The 14,420-nt window shown below is 43.4% G+C and overlaps 1 protein-coding gene across 3 annotated transcripts in view; it reads left to right on the forward strand.

The window, feature by feature from the left end:
• Positions 1 to 14,420, forward strand: part of AKAP6 (A-kinase anchoring protein 6) — a 500,589-nt gene that overhangs the window by 113,503 nt on the left and 372,666 nt on the right. The window lies entirely within an intron of this gene.

A 14,420-nucleotide genomic window follows, 5' to 3' on the forward strand; every position in this document is an offset into this window, starting at 1 on the left:
AGGTGCTTTTATAACAGCTCATCTAAAGTTCAAACATTAAAAGAATGTGTGTAACTTCTTGAGCCCTTCAGAAGCCTGACTGTTGATAATAATGAAATGGAGATGCTAGTAAAGAGTGCTATTAATAGAGATTTTGGCCTGGGGATCTCAAGATACAGGGAATCTTGCCCTCTGACGGCCTCTTCTCTCTTCCAGGTTCCCAAGGGAAATACACGCTCAGGTCAATGGTGGGCAAAAAAGCAAGGCAGATTTATAACCAATTAGGGCATTGGCCCGGAAAATCCCATGGATGGAGGAGCCTGGTAGGCTGCAGTCCATGGAGTCGCAAAGAGTCGGACACGACTGAGCGACTTCCCTTTCACTTTTCATTTTCATGCATTGGAGAAGGAAATGGCAACCCACTCCAGTGTTCTTGCCTGGAGAATCCCATGGACGGAGAAGCCTGGTAGGCTGCAGTCCATGGGGTCACACAGAGTCAGACACGACTGAAGCGACTTAGCAGCAGCAGCAGCAGCAGCAGCAGCAGGGCATTGGCCCCAAACCCCAATGTAATTTTCTAGTCAGTTAGGTGAGATCCTAAGGAGAATTCCTCTGCCTGAACTGGTTCATATCAAATGATCTACAACCAAAGACCAAACAGATTCTTGGATCTTAATGCTTAAGTGACTTATCAGATGCAGCCATCATCGTGAGGGGAAAGGACAGTTGAGGGAGCACAGGTGCCCCAAATCCTGGAGCTGATCTAGCTCAGCCTCCTCAGACTGGCTCAGCAAATCTGGGACACAGCTACTCCAAAAGAGAGAGTTTTCAGGAAAGGGAAGGGGAGGGGTTTTAGAGAGAAAAAACAAAAAGGCCAGAATGCCAAGGTGTCTTGGCCTCTCCCAGGCTGAGCAGGTGGGGTGATCTTCTTTCTATAGGTTCTTAGGAAGGAGAAAGCACCAAAAGGGTATCAGAGACAGCTGGGAACAAGCTTTACTGGAGTGCCAGCTGGCTGGTCTTCCCCCTGTGGCAGCAGAGTGTGGTGTGTCCTGCTGCACAGTCCCTTTAATCAGAGGAGCAGCCCTCTAGCTAGAGAAGGAAATGGCAACCCACTCCCATATTCTTGCCTAGAGAATCCCAAGGACAGAAGAGCCTGGCAGGCTACAGTCCATGGAGTCGCAAGAGTCGAACACAACTTAGTGCCTAAACCACCACCACCACCAGCCCTCTAGCTCCTCCAGATTGGAGATAGAAGGAAATCGGGGGCTCCTCAGCAATCCTACTCTCCTCTGTTCCTGCTAATGTTGCACTTCTTCTGTGACTCCCATGAGGAAATGCAGGATTGAGTTTGTAAGGAAAGTTAACTGTTGCTCTCTAAAATGAGATCTTCCCAAACCAGGTATCGAACCCAGGGCTCCCACATTGCAGGAGGATTCTTTGCTGTTTGAGCCGCCTGCTGCTGCTGCTAAATTGTGTCAGTCATGTCCATCTCTGTGTGACCCCATAGACAGCAGCCCACCAGGGAAGCCCAATTAAGCACAGAATCTTTCAGATTTACACAGAAAATGTGGTAAATGATAAATGAGAATGGGAGGATGGAAATCTCCTTAGAAGACTCCACTAAAAATGCTGCTGCTGCTGCTGCTAAGTCGCTTCAGTCGTGTCCGACTCTGTGCGACCCCATAGACGGAAGCCCACCAGGCTCCTTTGTCCATGGGATTTTCCAGGCAAGAGTACTGGAGTGGGGTGCCATTGCCTTCTCTGACTAAAAATGCTAAGGGCGTCTAAACACAATGTGTCAACTAACAACATTTAATTGTATCAATAGTGCGTAGGTAAAAACTTAAATTTTCATTCCATATGGAACATGAAGTTTTGTATGTCAACCAGGATTTTGTTCAGTGTTGAGAAATCCCCTGTAGGGCAGTTTACTTTTTCTCATTGGAACTGCCTATTACCTTCTCACTCACTCTTCCTGCCTCCATCTAGCTCTGTCCCACTGTGTGGTCTGTCTGCCCTGCTGAGAATGGAGCCCTTGAGAGCAGGAAGTCAACACAGTGGTCACAGAGTAGTTAATAACATTTTAAGGGGTAAAGTGAAATTGTCTTATGTTAACTTAATTCTAGGAGTTCTATTATTACTTTCTTTGATGCTTAGTTTATCGGGTGACTTAACCAACAGTCTCTGAATATTATAATAACAGAATTTTCTAATAATAAGTCTAATAATAGAGCCCTTCTGCCTTGAACCCAAAGTCAAAGAGCTCTGATGAGTGAGCTATGGCCCTGTCAACACAAGGGTTTAGTTTTGGTCTCCTACTTATTTAAGTTTCCCCTCTGTGTAATATTTTTTTTAATCAACCAATTAAGCATTTAGATGCATTTAAAAATATTTTAAATACATGTCATTCTTCAGATTTCCACACTGGATCCCCAAGAAAAAAGGGCTCTGGGTCACAGAATTTTATATGTGGAATCACAGCAAGACATCCTTGTAGAAGCAGCTCTTAAGTTGGTGCTGCTGCTGCTGTTGCTAAGTTGCTTCAGTCGTGTCCAACTCTGTGCGACCCCATAGATGGCAGCCCACCAGGCTCCCCTGTCCCTGGGATTCTCCAGGCAAGAACACTGGAGTGGGTTGCCATTTCCTTCTCCAATACATGAAAGTGAAAAGTGAAAGTGAAGTTGCTCAGTCGTGTCCCACTCTTTTCGACCCCATGGACCGCAGCCTTCCAGGCTCCTCCGTCCATGGGATTTTCCAGGCAAGAGTACTGGAGTGGGGTGGCATCGCCTTCTCCGAGCTCTTAAGTTAGGTGCACGCAAACCAGACAGGCAGGCCCAGTCCGGGGGCAAAGCCAGCCATCTGCTGTGGGGCATCGGTTGTCTTTATGCCTTGGTGAATTATTCAGTTTATTTATTATACAGTGAAAAAAAAAATCACAAGGATGGGAATACCGTGGCTTTAAGGACCATCTTGTTGTTGTTCAGTTGCTAAGTCATGTCTGACTCTTTGCACCCCATGGACTGAAGCATGCCAGCCTCCTCCGTCCTCCCAGAGTTTGCTCAAATTCATGTCCTTTGAGTCAGTGATACTATCTAACCATCTCATCCTCTGCCACCCTCTTTTGTTTTGTTTTTAATCTTTCCCAGCAACAGGGTCTTTTCCAATGAGTTGTCTCTTCACATCAGGTGGCCAAAGTGTTGGAGCTTCAGCATCAGTCCTTCCTATGTATATTCAGGGTTGATTTCCTTTAGGATTGACTGGTTTGATCTCCTTGCAGCCCAAGGGGCTCTCAAGAGTCTTCTCCATCACCACAATTCCAAAGCATCAATTCTTCAGTGCTCAGTCTTCTTTATGGTCCAGCCATCTAGGCACAGATAATTTCTCAATTTATGTATATCCATCACAACATTTTCTAGGAGCCCCAACTTCCTAACAGACATCTTATGTCTCTAGTGAGCATCTCGAACCGATATGCTCATTGAAAAGCCCTGAATGCCTCCCCAGTGCTGTCTTCCCAATTTCAGTAAAAGGCACCCCTTTTTTTGCCAAGCCAAAACATGACTCCACACCCCACATATATGTCTGTTAAAAGTTCTAGGGATCCATCTTCAAAATATGCCCTAGATCCATTCACTTCTCCCTATACTACTGCTGCCAGCTGGATCAAGCCACGTTGCTGCTTGCCTGGGCTACTTTTAGAGCCTCTTCTACTGTGTTGCAGTTTATTCTCTGCATAGCAGCCATGAGATCTTGTGAACATGTAAATCGGTCATGTGACTCCTTGCTCCCTGTTGGCTTGTAATAAAATCCAGCTCTCTTCCTGTGGCTCTGTCTTTGCCTGCTTCTCTATCCGTGTCTCCTGTTACTTTCCCCTTGTTTATAAAGCTCCAAGCGGATTGAAAGTTCCAAAGAAATGTTAGGCTGGTTCTTGCCTCATAGCTTTTCCTGTGTCCTCTGCCTAGAAACGCTCATCCTCTAGCTTGATCTGGTAGATTCTGGATCCTCATCAAACAGTGAGCCAGAGGCATGGTCCAGTTCTGATACCTGGAGGCACAAACCTGGGAGAGGGTTGAGCAGGGTTTGGGAGTGAGCTGGGACCCGTGCTATGGTTGGTGAAAGGCAAGCACAGAAAAAGGAGTTACCCTTACCTAACTTGTCTACACACCTCAAACTCCCTTTCACACTGATTGTTCTAAATCTTGTCATCATGGTCTTCTCTACCATCCTGTTGATATATAACTTACATTAGCTGGGACATGCTTTTGGAAAATGTTCAGAGTGGGGTTCACCCTCTGATTTTATATTAAATGTCACTTTCTCAAAGAAGCTATTCCTGATCCCTATTCCTAAAACACTCATCTCCTCTCCCAGGATTATCTAGTCCACTATTCAGCTTATTTTTGGTAATAGTTCTTATCATTAGCTTTAATTTCCTTATTTATTTGTTTGTATTAGTTCCAGGGACCTCAAATGTATAATTCTCCACTGTATCCCAGTTGCCTAGGGCAAGGGCTGGGCATCTTTGGGTAGCTCGGTTCGTATATGTGGTTGGATCACTTCATTTCAGTTGAGTCGCTCAGTCGTGTCAGACTCTTTGCGACCCATGAATCACAGCACGCCAGGCCTCCCTATCCATCACCAACTCCCAGAGTTCACTCAAACTCACGTCCATCGAGTCAGTGATGCCATCCAGCCATCTCATCCTCTGTCGTCCCCTTCTCCTCCTGCCCCCAATCACTCCCATCATCAGAGTCTTTTCCAATGAGTCAACTCTTTGCATGAGGTGGGCAAAGTACTGGAGCTTCAGCTTTAGCATCATTCCTTCCAAAGAAATCCCAGGGCTGATCTCCTTCAGAATGGACTGGTTGGATCTCCTTGCAGTCCAAGGGACTCTCAAGAGTCTTCTCCAACACCACAGTTCAAATGCATCAATTCTTCAGCGCTCAGCCTTCTTCACAGTCCAACTCTCACATCCATACATGACCACAGGAAAAACCATAGCCTTCATTAGATGGACCTTTGTTGGCAAAGCAATGTCTCTGCTTTTGAGTATGCTATCTAGGTTGGTCATAACTTTCCTTTCAAGGAGTAAGCGTCTTTTAATTTCATGGCTGCAAATTTCATGGCTGCAGTCACCATCTGCAGTGATTTTGGAGCCCAAAAAATAAAGTCTGATACTGTTTCCACTATTTCCCATGAAGTGATGGGACCGGATGCCATGATCTTTGTTTTCTGAATGTTGAGCTTTAAGCCAACTTTTTCACTCTCCACTTTCACTTTCATCAAGAGGCTTTTGAGTTCCTCTTCACTTTCTGCCATAAGGGTGGTGTCATCTGCATATCTGAGGTTATTGATATTTCTCCTGGCAATCTTGATTCCAGCTTGTTTCTTCCAGTCCAGCATTTCTCATGGTGTACTCTGCATATAAGTTAAATAAGCAGGGTGACAATATACAGCCTTGACGTACTCCTTTTCCTATTTGGAACCAGTCTGTTGTTCCGTGTCCAGTTCTAACTGTTGCTTCCTGACCTGCATACAGATTTCTCAAGAGGCAGGTCAGGTGGTCTGGTATTCCCATCTCTTTCAGAATTTCCCACAGTTTATTGTGATCCACACAGTCAAAGGCTTTGGCATAGTCAATAAGGCAGAAATAGATGTTTTTCTGGAACTCTCTTGCTTTTTCCATGATCCAGCGGATGTTGGCAATTTGATCTCTGGTTCCTCTGCCTTTTCTAAAACCAGCTTGAACATCAGGAAGTTCATGGTTCACGTATTGCTGAAGCCTGACTTGGAGAATTTTGAGCATTACTTTACTAGCATGTGAGATGAGTGCAATTGTGCAGTAGTTGAGCATTCTTTGGCATTGCCTTTCTTTGGGATTGGAATGAAAACTGACCTTTTCCAGTCCTGTGGCCACTGCTGAGTTTTCCAAATTTGCTGGCACATTGAGTGCGGCACTTTCACAGCATCATCTTTCAGGATTTGAAATAGCTCAACTGGAATGCCATCACCTCCACTAGCTTTGTTCGTCGTGATGCTTTCTAAGACCTGCTTGACTTCACATTCCAGGATGTCTGGCTCTAGGTGAGTGATCACACCATCATGATTATCTGGGTCATGAAGATCTTTTTTGTACAGTTCTTCTGTGTATTCTTGCCACCTCTTCTTAATATCTTCTGCTTCTGTTAGGTCCATACCATTTCTGTCCTTATCGAGCCCATCTTTGCATGAAATGTTCCTTTGGTATCTCTAATTTTCTTGAAGAGATCTCTGCTGCTGCTGCTGCTGCTAAGTCGCTTCAGTCGTGTCTGACTCTGTGTGTCCCCTTAGATGGCAGCGCACCAGGCTCCCCCGTCCCTGGGATTCTCCAGGCAAGAACACTGGAGTGGGTTGCCATTTCCTTCTCCAATGCATGAAAGTGAAAAGTGAAAGGGAAGTCGCTCAGTCGTATCCAACTCCTAGCGACCCCATGGACTGCAGCCTACCAGGCTCCTCCATCCATGGGATTTTCCAGGCAAGAGTACTGGAGTGGGGTGCCATTGCCTGGTCTTTCCCATTCTGTTGTTTTCCTCTATTTCTTTGCATTGATCGCTGAAGGCTTTCGTATCTCTTCTTGCTATTCTTTGGAACTCTGCATTCAGATGCTTATATCTTTCCTTTTCTCCTTTGCTTTTCGCTTCTCTTCTTTTCACAGCTATTTGTAAGGCCTCCCCAGACAGCCATTTTGCTTTTTTGCATTTCTTTTCCATGGGGATGGTCTTGATCCCTGTCTCCTGTACTACTACTGCTAAGTCACTTGGGTCGTGTCCGACTCTGTGCGACACCAGAGATGGCAGCCCACCAGGCTCCCTTGTCCCTGGGATTCTCGAGGCAAGAATACTGGAGTCTGTTGCCATTTCCTTCTCCAGTGCATGAAAGTGAAAAGTGAAAGGGAAGTCGCTCAGTTGTGTCTGACTCTTCATGACCCCGTGGACTGCAGCCTACCAGGCTCCTCCATCCATGGGATTTTCCAGACAAGAGTACTGGAGTGGGGTGCCATTGCCTTCTCTGATGCAATTGTCTCCTGTACAATAAGTCCAAATCTGTATGGTCAGTGCCTTCTCTCCCTGTAGGCAGGCTTGCTCTGGAATTAACAAGCAGGAAGCCTGCTTGGTGAGGATTGAATTAAGACAATGGCATTGGATGACTCAGGCCCAAATGCGTTTGGGACAGTACTCTCCCATGGGGGAGAGTCTGTGAGTAATTCAGGAATCTTGGAGATCTTGTCTGGGGAGTCTGCCTGGGAGAGTCTATTCTTTCTATAGGTAGCTGTATTGGTCTTCCTCCCAACCCACTTTCAGTTTGACTCCTCCTTTGGTAAGGATTTCAGTCAATAAACTAGAGGGCCTGAACAATTCTTTTTCTTTAAAGGTAACTAAACTTCTCTTCTGGTCATTGTGTTGATCTGAAAGTTTATTAATCAGAGACTACTCTTACCAACCTATTTCCAAGTTCTTAGGGGAAGTTTTATTATAACCCTTCAGATCAGATCAGATCAGTCGCTCAGTTGTGTCCGATACTTTTCGACCCCATGAATCGCAGCATGCCAGGCCTCCCTGTCCCTCACCAACTCCCGGAGTTCGCTCAGACTCACATCCATCGAGTCAGTGATGCCATCCAGCCATCTCATCCTCTGTCGTCCCCTTCTCCTCCTTCCCCCAATCCCTCCCAGCATCAGAGTCTTTTCCAATGAGTCAACTCTTCGCATGAGGTGGCCAAAGTACTGGAGTTTCAGCCTTAGGATGAACTAAAAACCACTAAAGTCCCCAAAATGGGAGGGGGTGGTGGTTATTGTTCTAGAGGGTGAATTAAAAATGTCTCACCTTAAGATTAAAATATGTAATCCACAAATTTTGCTTCTTAGCTTCCAGATACAATACTTAAGGAAGAAATATGAGAGGCAAGCTGAACCATTTTTAGAAATTCTCCCCCACCCCTCCATCCCACCCCCATTCCTTTGGATTCGGAGGCTGTTCTGTGCAGGAAAACCAGAACAAGAACCTTAAAAGGGTTTGACTCTAACTGCAATTTCTGCTCTGAATGAATATATTTGGGTGCTAAATAAGTGTAGATAACTATGCTTCCTGATTAACAGTCATCTTAGAATATTATTTATATTCCTGGAAGCATGATAGCAGGAAAGAGACAAGCTTAGACTAAAAGATGTGGCTGGATGACAAGTGAAAGTCTTGAAGTGACTTTACTGGAATCAGCTCCCTAAATAACACACTTAAGATTCTCAAAGTTAGAACACTGAGTAGGTACTGTGTTTATAAGATGTTCTGACTGGGCTATATCCAGACTGAGATTGTGCCTGACATGTGGAATTAAATCTAGATACGCAGTGACTCACATGGAGGGCCTGGAGGGCTTACTGGGGAAAAGGCTTGGATCCTCTCTACAGCTGGGATTCTCATATCAGATGTACCTGACGAACTGAAGACAATGGAAGTCCTGGGATGATGAACTCCTGGAAGGGGATTCACCTTCATTATGGGGCAAGGAATCTTCCCCAGAGCAGGGAGGGAGTATGGTTGTGGTAAAGTGTGTTCTCAGTCCTAGAACCCATCTTAAGCAGCCACCACCTGGCAGCATGGGTACCCAGGGAAGGGAAAGGGCTGTGGGTATAACTTGGAGGACCTGTCTCAGCTGTCTCTGTGCCTGGGTGCTTGGGCTTCTCTCCTCCCCTTGCTCCACAGATATAGAGGGAAAGAATATTCTCTTTCGCTTACCACGGAAGCATAACAGGCTCTGCCTATGGTGGCAGAGGTTGTACTAAGGTGGCAGTTGTGGAGTCTACTGGCTGGAACAGTGAGCAACAGCCAGGGTGAACTCTTGGGTACATCCAAAACACACCACAGGCATTTCATAAATTCTTTATAACAGGAACTCTGAGTGGAACTAAACTTCTGACATCATAGTTTAGGGCTTAGAGGATCTGATCTTAATAAACTGTGTGAAATATTCAATTAAAAGATTTTTAAGTAGTTTTCAGTTTGTAATATTTTGTTGTTCAGTCACCAAGTTGTGTCCAGCTCTTTGCAACCCCATGGACTGTAGCACACAACGCTCCTCTTTCCTCCACTATCTCCTGCCACTTACTCGTTTCAGTTGTGTCTGACTCTGTGCACCCCCATGGACTGTAGCCTGTCAGGCTCCTCTGTCCATGGGGATTCTCCAGGCAAGAATACTGTACTGGATTGCCATACCATCTTCCAGGGGATCTTCCTGACTCAGGGATAGAACCCAGGTCTCCCACATTGTAGGCAGATTCTTTACCATCTGAGCCATCAGGGAAGCCCTGGAGTTTGCTTATATTCATGTCCATTAAGTCAGTGATGCTATCAAACTATCTCATCCTCTGCCACCCCCTTCTCCTTTTGCCTTCAGTCTTTACCAGCATCAGGGTCTCTTTCAGTGAGTCAGCTCTTTGCAGTCAGGTGTCCAATGGATTGGAGTTTCAGCTTCAGCAACAGTCTTCCAATGAGTATTCAGGGTTGATTTCCTTTAGGATTGACTGGTTGGATATCCTTGCAGTCCAAGAGACTCTCAAGAGTCTTCTCCAGGACCACAATATGAAAGCATCAAATCATGGGCACTCAGCCTTCTTTATGGTCCAGCTCTCACATCTGTACATGACTACTGGAAAAACTATAGCTTTGCCTATACAGACCTTTGTCAGTGAAATGATGTCTCTTGCCTTCTAATACACTGTCTTGGTTTGTCATAGCTTTCCTTCCAAGCAGCAGTTGCCTTTTAATTTCATGGCTGCAGTCACCATCCACAGTGATTTGGAGCCCAAGAAAATAAAATCTGTCAATGCTTCCACTTTTTCCCCTTCATTTTGCCATGAAGTGATGGGAACAGATGCCACAATCTTATTTTTTGAATATTGAGTTTTAAGCCAGCTTTTCACTCTCCTCTTTCACCCTCATCAAGAGGCTCTTTAGTTCCTCTTCACCTTCCTCCATTAGAGTGGTGTCATTTGCATATCTGAGGTTGTTGATATTTCTCCTGGCAATCTTGATTCCAGCTTGTGATTCATCCAGCCCAGCATTTTGCATGATGGACTCTGCATAGAAGTTAAATGAGCAGGGTGACAATATGCAGCCTTGACGTACTCCTTTCCCAGTTTTGAACCAGTTGGTTGTTGCATGTAAAGTTCTAACTGTTGCTTCTTGACCTAGATAGAAGTTTCTCTGGAGACAGGTAGGGTGGTCTGGTATTCTCATCTCTTTAGGAATTTTCCACAGTTTGTTGTGATTACACAGTCAAAGGTTTTTCCGTAGTTAATGAAGCAGATGTAGATATTTTTCTGGAATTCTCTTGCCTTCTCCATGATCCAGCAGATGATAGCAATTTGATCTCTGGTTTTTCTAAACCCAGCTTGTACAGCTGGAAGTTCATTGTTCACGTCTTGCTGAAGCCTACCTTGAAGGATTTTGAGCATAACCTTATTAACATGTGAAATGAGTGCAATTATACAGTAGTTGGGATATTCTTTGGCACTGCCCTTTTTTGAGATTGGAATGAAAACTGACATTTTTCAGTCCTGTGGCCACTGCTGAGTTTTCCAAATTTGCTGGCCTATTGAGTACATCACTTTAATAGCATCATCTTTTAGGATTTTAAATAGCTCAGCTAGAATTCCATCACCTCCAATAGTTTTGTTCATTATAATGTTTCTTTAAGCCCACTTGACTTCACACTCCAGGATGTCTGGCTATAGATGAGTAACCACACCATCATGGTTATCTGGGTCATTAAGACCTCTTTTTTGCATAGTTCTTCTGTGTGTATTCTTGCCATCTCTTCTTAATCTCTTCTGCTTCTGTTAGGTCCTTACCATTTCTGTCCTCTCTTTGGTCCATTCTTGCATGAAATGTTCCCTGGATATCTCCAGTTTTCTTGAAGAGATCTCTAGTCTTTCCCATTTTATTGGTTTCCTCTTATTTCTTTGCATTGTTAACTTAAGAAGGCCTCCTTATTTCGCCTTGCTATTCTCTGGAACTCTGCATTCATTTGGGTATATCTTTCCCTTTATCTTTTGCCTTTTGCTTCTTTTCTTTCCTCAGCTATTTGTAAAGTCTCCTCAGACAACCACTTTGCCTTCTTGCATTTCTTTTCTTTGTAACGTATCTTAAGTTAAATAAGTACTAGTTTAAGATCAAAGACCAAATGTCTTTGTTTTGGGGCAAAGACATTTGCCCCAGGAGTAAATATTTTCCCTTTCATTCTTTAGATGGCTGTTTTTCAAAAAGTATATCTCAGTGTGTTCAGATCAGATTAGTCGCTCAGTCGTGTCCGACTCTTTGCGACCCCATGAATTGCAGCACGCCAGGCCTCCCTGTCCATCACCATCTCCCGGAGTTCACTGAGATTCACGTCCATCGAGTCAGCAATGCCATCCAGCCATCTTAGTGGTTGTGAAATCAATTCAATGAACTAAAGAGATGAAACTGAAGTAGAATTACATAAAGTAGGATAAATACTATTTTGTGAAACTTGGCTTTCATTATATATATATATATGCTTGGTCATGATGTATAATTTATGTCTTTCTCTGAGTCAATGCCAGAACAGTTTGATAGTTACTGCTTTTTTCCCCTCATATCTTTGATATGTACTTTAATTGTGCAATCTATTATGCAAGTAAGGGTAACCTGGTACCAATTTTTGCAACTTAATTTTTTTTTTTGGTATTTATATGGGATCAGATGACAACCCCAAAGCATATTCAAATCTCAGAAAGCGAGAAAACGAAGCTGATTTCTGTTTGTAGATATGAGGATGTTGAAGTTTTTTATTTTCCCAAAGCCCAGATTTGTTGCTTGAATCTTCTTTCGGCTAATGTGTCTTCCTCAGGGTGTATCTTCTCAGGAAATATGAATACTAGCTGTCAAGTGTCCTGGAAGTATGATTTCAGTAAAATGATTAACAGTGGAAAAGGTTTTCCTATTATTAATGCTTAGGTTATATAAAGACAGTTGGTATCACTGACCATGAAAAATGGATGAAGTAACAAGATTGATGCTTTTGAACTGTGGTGTTGGAGAAGACTCTTGAGAGTCCCTTGGACTGCAAGGAGATCCAATCAGTCCATCCTAAAGGAAATCGGTCCTGAATATTCATTGGAAGAACTGATGCTGAAGTTGAAACTCCAATACTTTGGCTACCTGATGCAAAGAACTAACTCATTTGAAAAGACCCTGATGCTAGGAAAGATTGAAGGTGGGAGGAGAAGGGAATGCCAGAGGATGAGATCGTTGGATGGCATCACCGACTCAATGGACACGAGTTTGAGTAAGCTCTGGGAGTTGGTGATAGACAGGGAGGTTGTAAAGAGTTGGACACGACTGAGTGACTGAACTGAATTGAACAAGAGTGTTTAATGTTCAAGAAGGCTAATTTTAGATATGTAATTATGTGAAAAAAAAGTCTTAGTTGTTGAGTAATTACCTCCACCCCCTGCACACATACTCTAAGTGCTAAATAAATACTTTTTGATAGTTGCATGATTAATATTTTTCATGATGATTTTGGAAGATCTAAAAATCTCACATCAAGAACATATTTAATAATACATATGAATATTCTTGGTTAAGACTTGGGAAGTCTTGGGAAGGGTGACATGGAAAAAATAACTTTAGTTATTTGTGACACATGTTGTGAAAGATTTTGGCTATGTATGGACCTTAGCCACGTGTGCCTGCATATTTAGAGTTGAGGATGGGAGGACTAATTATTGAGGTGGCCCACCAAGTTTACTAGATTGTCCAGCTGTGTAATTTTTAATTAGCAATAGTAGAATGGAAAATGATAATTATCACAGGCTTCCCAATTTGAAGGAAACCATAAAAACGGAGTTTAGGGAAAAGTAATAAATATCATTAAAGGATTTAGAAATGAGTCCAATGAGAAAAATCTAAAGAAACCAGTATTTTGATTAGAGAAGTGTTATTGGGATCTGTTGCTTAAAAAGTAGTTTTAAAATAATGTCAGCATGAACAATCACTGAGCAACAGTAGCCATCAGTTTTTATGATCTCAGGGAGTTAGATATTTCTAGGGGCAGCCCAGAGGTAGGATATGAGTTAATTCTTCCCTTTCCTGGAGAGTTTTTTGTTCAATAGCATTTACTGAATGCCTGATATGTTCTAGGAGTTTTTACTTACAGTATTTTATTCAATCCTTACCTTAATCCCCTAGTAGAGATGAAGAAATTAAGTCCCAGAAATGTTAGTAGGTGATCGACCTGGGAGTCAAACAAGCTTTCAGAGCCTCAAGTCTAATATTCTTTCTACTTTAGTGCAGTGTCCTCACACCCTCACACCCTTCTATAGGTGTGAGAAATTTTATTGGATATAAAGTATAAGATATTAGTTCTGGTTTTCTTGTACTAGATGGTTGAGATGAATGGATGTGAGGATGGGGGCTCATGTTTTTAATTAAGAAGAAGCTTAGTATTTTAAGCCTCTTCTTAATTTAAAATATTTTGTATTTTGATTCATCACAAGTAGGAATGTGAAGTTTTAGAAATGGGGACATTAATGAAATCCTGATATGTTCTAGGAGTTTTTACTTACAGTATTTTATTCAATCCTTACCTTAATCCCCTAGTAGAGATGAAGAAATTAAGTCCCAGAAATGTTAGTAGGTGATCGACCTGGGAGTCAAACAAGCTTTCAGAGCCTCAAGTCTAATATTCTTTTTACTTTAGTGCAGTGTCCTCACACCCTGGCAAATCCCATGGATGGAGGAGCCTGGCAGGCTGCAGTCCATGGGGTCACTAGGAGTCAGACATGACTGAGCAACTTCACTTTCACTTTTCACTTTTATGCATTGGAGAAGGAAATGGCAGCCCACTCCAGTGTTCTTGCTTGGAGAATCGCAGGGATAGGGGAGCCTGGTGGGCTGCCGTCTCTGGGGTTGCACAGAGTCGGACATGACTGAAGCGACTTAGCAGTAGCAGTAGCAGTATGCAGTAGAATCTCCTAGGAAGCTTTAACAAGCCCATTTCCCAGGCCCTGTTGTAGACAGTGATATGAGAGTCTGAGTTTGGACCTAGGCATCAATACTTTTAAAGTCTCCGCTAGTGGTTCCAGTGCACAGGCTAGAGCTGACCACCCTCAAAGGAGACACTTTTGAACAGAGGGCTTTTGGATATGTCTTGCTTGTTCCATTTTTCCTTTCCTCCCAAATCGACAGCAAGGGATTTAAAATCACTTATTTAGGAGCAAAGACTCCTATGAAATTACTCTTTTGAACTTTTTCAGTTTGCCAAGTGACCTTCAGTTCAGTTCAGTCTCTCATTCGTGTCCGACTCTTTGCGACCCCATGAATCGCAGCACGCCAGGCCTCCCTGTCCATCACCAACTCCCGGAGTTCACCCAAACTCATGTC

Source organism: Bos taurus, chromosome 21 (genome assembly GCF_002263795.3).
Source record: "Bos taurus isolate L1 Dominette 01449 registration number 42190680 breed Hereford chromosome 21, ARS-UCD2.0, whole genome shotgun sequence".
In the NCBI taxonomy this organism is placed as follows: Eukaryota; Metazoa; Chordata; class Mammalia; order Artiodactyla; family Bovidae; genus Bos; species Bos taurus.